At 29.2% G+C, this 10637-nt stretch overlaps 1 long non-coding RNA gene across 1 annotated transcript; it reads right to left on the bottom strand.

Annotated features, from left to right (window-relative positions):
• Nucleotides 1-2971: 2971 nt before the first annotated feature.
• Nucleotides 2972-8266, bottom strand: LOC134686158 (uncharacterized). Its single transcript, XR_010101555.1, has 3 exons — nucleotides 8156-8266; nucleotides 3994-4071; nucleotides 2972-3356 (listed from the first exon to the last, which is right to left on the bottom strand). It is a non-coding gene; the product is annotated as an uncharacterized LOC134686158 (long non-coding RNA).
• Nucleotides 8267-10637: the final 2371 nt, after the last annotated feature.

Genomic DNA, 10637 nt, shown 5'->3' with positions numbered 1-10637 from the left:
CTCCATAAAGTTTGTGTTCTTACCTTCTATATTGTATACCAAGAGTATATATTTGTCTAAAACATAAAGCCACACATGTCAACAAGACACACGCTCATAACAGCTTTTCTATAACACGTGTGCCTGATGAAATTCTGTTTATTCCATGTAAAGTTGTATTCCCTGCGAAATTTATTAAAGTTTCTTTTATTCTGACTAGTAGCATTTTCACACAAGTTCTTTATCTATTTTCCTAAAAATCGCAACATCTTTTGATATTTTGTTCAGTGCTGTAAAACATACAAAGGTCTGGGATTTGATAACAGTTAAAAATATTTGAAATTATCAACAAGTAAAAATTATTTTTGAATTCGAAATGAAGCATTCTCTTTAAATCATTTTTATATAATAAACATACTTTTATACAGGATAAACCACAGAGGACAACTGAGTTACACTTGAACTGTCAGTACTATTTTATTGCCGGCAATATAGTTTTATAATTTTTTCCGAGATCGCACTCCACTGATTTAAAACAAACACACTTTATACTATACTCATTTCTAATTTTAAATTAATTAATCGTTTCCATGTTTCATTTTTCTTTTCCAAACGAATTCATTTCTAAGCATAAAAGACTAAAAATCTTATAATGTATCATGATAAATGCATGTTTTACAAATTAAAAAAAAATAATCTGTTCTGTACAGATGTTAATAAAATAATTTGTGAAATAGACAAAACGTTAACAAATTAAATCTATAAGAAATTCAAACGCGTCATTCAATCCTGAAAGGTTATCATGTGCTTCCTTGATCATGAAATTTCGTTGTAAAAACACAATATCAACGAAATTATATACAAGCATAGATGATATTCATGAGATCAACTTCAAAATCAAATATTATTCAATTATAGCCTTGGAATGAGATAGATACAAAGATAAATTGATCCGAAAGAAGTATATTGAATGAGGACGAAGTTATATAAGAATATATAAGAAATTCAAACGCGTCATTCAATCCTGAAAGGTTATCATGTGCTTCCTTGATCATGAAATTTCGTTGTAAAAACACAATATCAACGAAATTATACACAAGCATAGATGATATTCATGAGTTCAACTTCAAAATCAAATATTATTCAATTATAGCCTTGGAATGAGATAGATACAAAGATAAATTGATCCGAAAGAAGTATATTGAATGAGGACGAAGTCCGAGGTCGATATACTACTTTGGGTCTATCTATCCTATTTTGACCTCTAAATAGGCTATAATTGATATATTATCAATTTCTGACATTATTTGTATCGAAATCGTCATTTGATTTTGTTTTTATAGAAATTTTTGAAATTTATAGAGATCATTGTCTCCTAAACAATAACAATATATAAGTTGTTGCCTGGATTACGACCTTTGACTAAGGTAACGGGTGTGTAAACCACTGAAGAAAAAAAATCGTAATTAACTTTGTTTTCTCATTGACAATTACTTCACAGTACTATAGATGCTTGCTAGTATGTAAAGCTAACCTATAAGTGACTTAAAATCGCAAAAAACAACTTTAGAAGAGGTGATTTCAGAAAAGTTATGGGAAAATCCAATGAACAAAGTGAACCTCAAATGGCGTCCTACGCAGAAAAAACAAAAACAGACCTTAAAACAATTGAGCCCTCAGACATGGTTAGTGTTAGACCTGTATTTATACAGGAAACAGATGTCTTTGGGTCAAATTCGGATGGAGAGACTCTAAAAAAATGTTACCTGACTCACCCTGAAATGTATAAAGCTGTCGGTGAAGTAGTACCAGAAAGAACAATCACTGGTCTTCAAAGAATCCGAGGCTTATGGAGAATTTACCTCGATGACGAAGCTGAAAGAGATATTCTCATATTCAAATGCCTCAAACTTCGTGGTAAATCAATCTGGATTTACTCCAGAAATCCTCGTGTAACTGTACACAAAAACGTCACAGATATACGGATAAGAGTTAAAGATGTACCGCTTTCAGCAGACGACGGACAAATAATTAGGGAGATGGAAAAACATGGCTGCTTAATTTTGAGTAGTATGCGTGAACGGCTACGATACTACAACAAAGTCACAAACTGTCTAACAGGAGATAGGATCATCATTTGTGAAGGACCGCTAACAGAGCACATCCCAAGATCCATTTTCATCGGCAAATATAGAGCCACCAACATCTATCGCGATCAGCCTAAAAACAATCCTCAAAATATGAAATGCTCAAAATGTTTGCAGAAAGGTCATCATACAAGAGACTGTACAAATGATTGGGTGTGTACGTCATGCGGAGAAGAAGGACACAAACAAAATGCATGTACCAAAGATGCTTATTCAGATGCACAAGATAAATCAGATAAAGAAAACACAAAAGAAAGCCATGAAACAAGTGATGCAGATGACGAGACTTCTGAATCTGAATCTGGCACTGACGCAACACAAATATCAGTCAAAACCAACAATGATGAAGAATGTGCAAGTACAACGGCTACCGGACGGGAAGGTGCATCAGCTGCAGATTGTGAAGGTGTATCAACTACTGGATATGAAGATGACAACGGACAGTCGCAATCTATTATCAATCCAGTAGCTGATCCACAAAAACGGAAGAAAATCAAAAAAAAAGAGCAGTAAAAAAACTAGTGAACTAAGTCAAGCTGATATAACCTTATTCATGTCTAGTAACAAACAAAGCACAAAAGAATCAACCAAAAAATCTTAAACTCCATCAAAGCAACCTGTCAGTATTTCCTTTCTGAAGTCTTTAGTGACACCAACGGAGAAGCTTCACGACAAAGAGAGTGACTCTACTGCCAAGAGGTCCAAAACAACTGTTACCTAATTATATACATACATGTAATTATTTTACCTGTGTTTGTATAAGAATTCAGATCACAACAAAATGAATATAATGATGTATAAATTAATATTTTATTATTAGTACACATGTATTACTTATCCACATTTCAAAAATCAGCTGAACATTTAGCTAGAAGTCTTTTTATTTTATTTCACTTAATTGTCAGTACACATCACAACAGCTACAAGTTTACTACCTTTAAAGAAATGTACATTCCTTTGGGAACTATGTTCATATTCTCACACCAAATAGTAAGCAGCATGCACAAAATCTCGGAATCTTTAGATCCTTTTCATATAATTTTTTGTATATTTTTATTTCACGTGTTGCATAACTACACAAGTACTTTTACGTCACTTTCTTGTTATCAAATAACTCTACAGAAACGTTCCAGTGTAATCGTAATAAATCCATTAATATGTTTGATTCAAGTTGATATTAGATAATCATCTGCAATTTCATTCAACAAACTTCAACAGGATAAAGCACACCTACAAAAATCAAAACAAAACTCAATTACTATAATTCACACAAAAACTTTGATAAGTCATACAATACAAGCTTTTAAAACAAATAAACTAGTTTTTAAGTCAGCTTATCAAGTGGCCAATAATACTATGCAACATTGGCTCTGTAAATATTATGTAAATAGAAGTCCAGTATATATTTTTATGTTATATCTAAAAAAATATTAAAAAAAATAGTTGTTTCTTTTGTGTTTAGCTTAAAGCTATGTTTTTTTTCTTTCAACTATCTCTGTATATATTTTGTTATTGGTTGTATTTTTATGTATGTTTACAAACTTAATGAGTCCAAAATATTTTTTTGGACACAGAGGAGTCTGTATCTGAAGTCACATTGTTGACCCAAATCATGACCTATATACTGAGGTCAATAATTGAAATGTTGTGTTATGTTTACACATTTATAATCATGAGTATTATACATGTACATGTAATTATACATAGATGTAAATATAGAACGAATTTAATATTGATAAAGATATCATATAAAAAGAAAAATCCACAAAGCAAGGATATAGATAAAATTATAAAATCTAAATTATTGCCGATTTACAAGTTAAATATACTTTCAAACACAACAAAACTCTGTAATTATCTAACTTACCTTCCTAATATTAACACAAAATGATAAACAAAAACTGTATCCATGTCTGCACTGTAAATACCAACGGGTTACAAAAACCTGAAAAAAGAAATAGAATTATTGAATGGGCTAACCAACAAAAATGTGATATAGTATTCCTACAAGAAACGCATTTCACTCACATTTTAGAACCAAAGCTAGAACAAGAATTCAAAGGTGAAGTAATCTTTAGTAACGGGTTAAGTAATGCAAGAGGGGTTGCCATATGGATAAAAAGCAGATTAAACTTTAAGATTATTGACCAATATAAGGATTCTGAAGGTAGATTCATTTTAGTTAATATAGAAATAGATGACAATATATATATACATTAGTGAACATATATGCACCTAATAATTGTAAAGTAAGAAACACCTTTTTTAAATCAGTAAAACAATTAATTGAAAATCACAGTATTGGCCAGTTAATAATTGGGGGCGACTTCAATGACATATTATCTAAAATTGACACAAAGAAAAAAGTAGGAAATAAAAAATTTGATAAACCAGTTCATAACCTTAAAATGTTTATCAAGAATCTTAAACTAACTGATGTCTGGAGAAGCAAAAACATAAATAAAACCCAATTTACCTGGAGAAGGAAAAACTTATCAGAATCTACAAGAATTGATTACTTTTTAGTAAGTGATGAAGTTAATAAAAATTGCATTACATGCGACATAAGACCAATAGACAACACACGGATCATTACGCGGTTTCATTAATAAGCAACATAAATAGAACCTCAAAAGGGCGAGGTTACTGGAAATTAAATAGCAGCATCCTGGATGATGAACAGTATCAAAAAACTATTTCAAAATTGAGTGATAAATATAAAATAAAATCAGAAACATCTCTCAACCTATATATTTTATGGGATAACTTTAAAATTGAGGTAAGGGGTTATACCATCCAATACTGCAAATTAAAAGCGAATATAAAAAAAGATTCTATTGAAATTTTAGAAAATACATTAAAAACCTTATCTGAAGAAATTGATTGTGATATTTATATAAAAAAGAAGAAAGTCAACCTAAAAGAAAGCATTGAAAAACAATTAGCAAGTTTATATTTTTAAAGGAAATCAAATTAGATCACGCGTAAAATGGCTAGAAGAAGGGGAGAAAAACACATCTTTTTTTCTTGGTCTAGAAAAAACACTACAAAGTAAAAAAAACTATAACTCAACTGTATGATGAAAATAATCAAGTAACATATGACCAAAACAAATACTAAATTTGGAAGTCAATTATTATACTAAATTATACACTTCAACAAAACCTGATACAGAAAAGGTAAAACAATACTTTGAAACTATCAAAGAAAGGAAAATAATAAATGAATCTGAAAGTAATACATGCGAGGGAAAAATTACTATAAGGGAATGCACAGAGGCTATATATAAGATGAAATTAAACAAGGCCCCAGGGCTGGACGGACTGAACGTGGAGTTTTATAGAAAATTTTTGGAACAGATTAAAGATTTCATAGTACAAGTTTTCAACTATTGCTATAAAAAAGCAGAATTAACAAACTCCCAAAAAATTGGAGCCATATCTTTTTTGTTTAAAAAAAATGATCCCCTCTCCCTTGATAACTATAGACCTATTACATTATTAAACTATGATGTTAAATTACTAGCTTATGCCTTAGCGCAACGACTAAAATCAGTACTACCAAAAATTATTCACTCTGATCAAAAAGGTTACATAAAAAACAGATACATAGGTTTTAACATAAGGCAAATCCAAGACATTATTGATAATTCTGAAAAATTTAATGTAGATGGTGCAATTTTATTTTTAGACTTTACTAAAGCTTTCGACTCACTTGAATGGTGCTTTATGTTTGAATCTTTAAAAAAATTTGGTTTTAAAAAAGAATTCATAAAATGGGTTGAAACTATGTATACAGACATAAAAGGATGTATTTTGAATAATGGATGGGTGTCTGCCCCCTTCAATACATTTCGTGGGATTAGACAAGGATGTACGTTATCCTCGTTAATTTTTGTATTGTGTGTTGAAATAATGGCAATTAAATTAAGAGAAAATAAAGAATTAAAAAGATTTGAAATCAAATTAGATGGAAAATCTTGCTCACTAAAAATATGTCAACTGACAGATGATACTCAATTGTTTTTAAAAACACACAAAGATATAAGTATTGCCCTTCATATCATTGAAACTTTTGGAAGCCTTTCTGGGCTCAAACTGAATAGAAACAAAACAGGAGGCTTATGGCTTGGCAAATTTAAAAAGTCAAAAGATAAATTTGAAAATATAAAACTGGAAACAAGACCACATTAAAAGTCTAGGTATATACTTTGGATACAATTATCAAGAATGTCAAAAATTAAACACAGAGAAACAAATAGATAAATGTGAAAAATTGATTCAAGGATGGCACAAACGCAACTTAACATTAATAGGAAAAATTACTGTAGTAAAGTCCCTAATTTTACCAAACCTAACATACACAGCATCGTGTATGATAATAACACATGAAATAAAACAAAAGTTAAAAAATGTAATATATAGTTTTATATGGAACGGAAAAAAAGACAGAATTAAACGCTCAATATTATGCAAGCCATACCTTGATGGAGGATAAAAAATGATTGATTTAGACTCATATATAAAATCCTTGCAAATTAGATGGGTTTCAAAACTTATAAAAAACGATAATGATAACTGGAAAATTATTCCAAGATTTTATCTAAATAAATTCTGGAAAGATTTTCTTTTATTCAGAATGAATTTAACAAATGTAAATTTGCTTAATAAAATAGAGTATAAATCCTTGCCTGAATTCTATAAACAATTAATTAAAACTTGTGTAGAAGTAAAAGGAGGTCAAACTGTCACTCCTAAAAACTTTCTTGAAGTTAGAAATCAAATTATATGGGGAAATAATCTTATCAAAGAAAATGGGAAATGTCTGTTTTTTTAAAAATTGAATTAGCAGTAATATTTTGTACATCAATAATATAATAGACGAAAACGGACACATCTCATCAAAAACTGTTTTAAAAAATCTTAAGAATAAACAAGATTGGATTAGAGAATTTTCTATAGTTAAAAATGCTATACCAAAGCACTGGCAAAATATTTTAAAACAAGAAAGTTCTTATAAAACTGATGTCAATATAAAGAAATCAGTAAATTTAAAAATCCTACTAAAACATGAAATTTCACCAGACTCGACCAATAAAGAAATATACACGTCCCTACAAAGTCAATTTACAAATGATCAACCAACAGGAATTTTAATATGGGAAAGAATTTTGCATAAAAAAATGTATACAAAATTTAAATCCACATTTAACTTTATTTTTAACTACCTTGAAAACAACAAATTTAAAATGTTTAAATGGAAAATAATGCATTATGTATTAGCCTGTAATGAATTACTTTATAAATGGAAAATAGTACCGAGTAGTTTGTGCTTCCATTGTAAACTACATGATGATTATGAACACTTCCTGTTCATATAATGTTCAGTATTGGCACAAAGTTGAACAGCTTTTAGCACTATTAAAAAATTGAAAAGCATATATTCAGTCTTCAAAGTTTAGTAACTGGCTATAAAATTGAAGATGAAGATTATTTTGATATGAACTTTTTATTAACTATAATTTACTTTTCAATTTATAAAGCATATTACATGTCTGACAAGAAAGACAAGGTCATTGATATTTTTAAAATATTCCAAAATGAAATCAGGGACATAATTTATATAAATAAAATTAGAGGGAAAAAAATCAGAGAATCATACTTAAAACTTTGGAATATTTCGAATTTTTATAATTGTGAATTAATTCAAGCTGTGACCTAGTTAATTCATGACTGCTCAGGACATGCATGTGTCCGGTCAGGTGATGCAATTTATGCATAAAATGAAATTCGCTATTCTACTCTTTTATCATGTTTATATATAATTTATCATATCTATTATAGCTACACTGAATTAATATTGTTATTAGTTTACACAATACAATGCTTGGATACTGCATTCATGTATCGTTAATTATACCACGTGTACTTTCGATCTTTTCTCTTGATCTTTGGTTTGATCGCAAAAAATACCATTTACTGAAAAACATATGTTGTTCATATAATGTTTGGAAAAAACAACGGTCTTACCTAATCATTTAAGACTCCTTTTTACAATTACACGGAGTAAACTAACAAAAAAATGTCTACTGTCGGCTGAAAAGTCATGCCGTCAGTATCAAGGATCATCATCAATTTTACGGTTCAGTGATGCTTCAATAAATAAATCATATCCAGTTTAGGTTAGGAAACGTACCGCATGCCGGTATGAAATTATACTCTGTAGAAATGCTATTATGACTATTATGTATGTAATAAATGCAACTTACTTTATAGATATACTTATTGAATATTTTTCCCTAAATATTCAATGACTAATTTAAGGGATACTTAATTAAAGCTGTAGATTGAGTAAATTGTTAACAGCAAAAGTGCAATAAAACTTTGATTAATTTAAAAAAAAAACAAAAAAAAAACAATATATAAGTTGTTACATGTATTACATTATTTTTTTTGTGTTTTTTGTTTTTGTTTACAATTTTACATCTGAATAAAAGTTTCTTTGTAGGTAGACTATGTTGTAGAAATTTTCATCTTAAATTTTTAAATATCTTTTCTTGTAGATATCTGAATAAAAAATATTTAAATTGTTTTGATATAACACATCATCTACTAAATATACGCAGTCATTTTTGGTGTACAATAGCTGATTCCAAATTTGATTTATTATTTACCGTTTGATTAATTAATGTAATTAGAAGTATATGTAATGATTTAAGTCTTCGAAATTCAATAGTAGATTCCTAACTTAAACAAGATATACGTATTTTTCCTACTACATGTATTTTTAAAGACTCGAACTTTATCGAAAGCATAGAGAAAATAATAGAGAAATACATATTGACGCGAAAAAAATCTCATTTATTTTTGGGATACATAAGTGCCTTAAATGATATTTCTATTTGGTGGACACCTGTTTCTTTTCGACTCTCTGCAACTCTTCATAATCTTATAACACAGAAATTTCATCTTAATATGTTATCAAGCAGTCATGAATAAAACAAGCAGTTCATTATATGTGTTGGTTTTAAATTTGTCCGTTTTATTTTTTTAAAAGACTATCAGCATTTATCATTAGTATAGATAAATTGTCCACTTAAAACTAAAAGAAATTATAAACCTCCCACCTTAAATTGCTATTTTTTCATTACGGATCTCTCGTTTCTCGATTTTTCATGTGGATGAAACCGTTTGTTCAGGTTGTTGGAAGCCGTATTCTGACCTATGACATTTTATCTTTAACACATTGTTACTTTGGAGGAGAATTGTTTCTTGGACATTCATACCACATTTTCTTATTTCTTTTATCAAAAAAATACATGTTGAGCAATCAATGATTACTATTATAACATTCGTTTAGGTTCCAAACTATGCCTTTGCTGAATTAGTATACCATCATAACGGAAACGGAAGGTACATTTCTTAATAAAAAAAAAATTTGACATTTTATTACCGGAAAATTTTGATACCAAATAGAATTTCATTTTGGTATTCATCTTGTTTTACACAACACATATCTAGAAGCAATTAACTGATAGTGTCGACAATAGTTGATGTACATGCATAACGCACGAAAGAAAATGCTTTCAATTTAAGTTTCTGCATGTAGAATCATACAGTTAATTCATCAGATAAAAAATATCAGTTCCAACATAATACATATTGTTTAATTACTATGATATAGATGTTCTAATTAATTACACTACACAATTTGTATGATTTTGTTTCAAATAGAAACATAAGAAAGTTATTTCACGTAATCATTTACATTTTTCCCAAACAATGTTTTAGATTGATTGATTATATATTCAAATCAATTAAGTAATATCTCCCTCATTAGAATAAGGGTTGGTTTGATATGTAACTGATGTTTATCGTGCTTGTATTGCATGCAACTATGTTGAGGTGGGGAAAATGAAATATACGACATTAAAATATTGGCGAAAGATACCAAAGGGACTTTTAAACTCATTACTGGAAAAAAAAATAACAACGTCATGGCTAAAAATGACACACAAACTAACTATAGTGCACAACACAATATAGAAAACTAAAGACTGAACAACATGTACTCGCCATAAACTAGTGGAGATCTCAGGTGCTCCAGAAAGATTAGTCCTACTACTCACTACTGTTGCATAAACCACCGTGAATACATATCCATAGATATTTTGTTACATCAACTTACTGGTTCCAAGATAGATGTATGATATATATGGTTCATCTCAGAAAGAGACAGTTGGAAATGTTATCAGTATAAATGCACATGGATAGTGGATATATTCCATTCTTAGAATGATCCGAATTGAAGTCAAGATTAGTACAGAATTTAAGTATAAGTTTAAACTTGTAAAAAGTTCGAGACATATAAATGTTGAAAAACATTCCGCACAGCCCTGTTTTACCTTCGAAATAAATAGTAGTGCATATGAACATTCCATTCTGAGATACAGTTTTTCAGAAACTTATTATAAAAGTGGCACAGTGTTAGCTGTAATAGGAGTTGTTATAA

Source organism: Mytilus trossulus, chromosome 10, assembly GCF_036588685.1.
Source record: "Mytilus trossulus isolate FHL-02 chromosome 10, PNRI_Mtr1.1.1.hap1, whole genome shotgun sequence".
In the NCBI taxonomy this organism is placed as follows: domain Eukaryota; kingdom Metazoa; phylum Mollusca; class Bivalvia; order Mytilida; family Mytilidae; genus Mytilus; species Mytilus trossulus.
The sequence above is the reverse complement of the archived record's forward strand: the minus strand, read 5'-3'. Positions and strand labels throughout refer to the sequence as shown.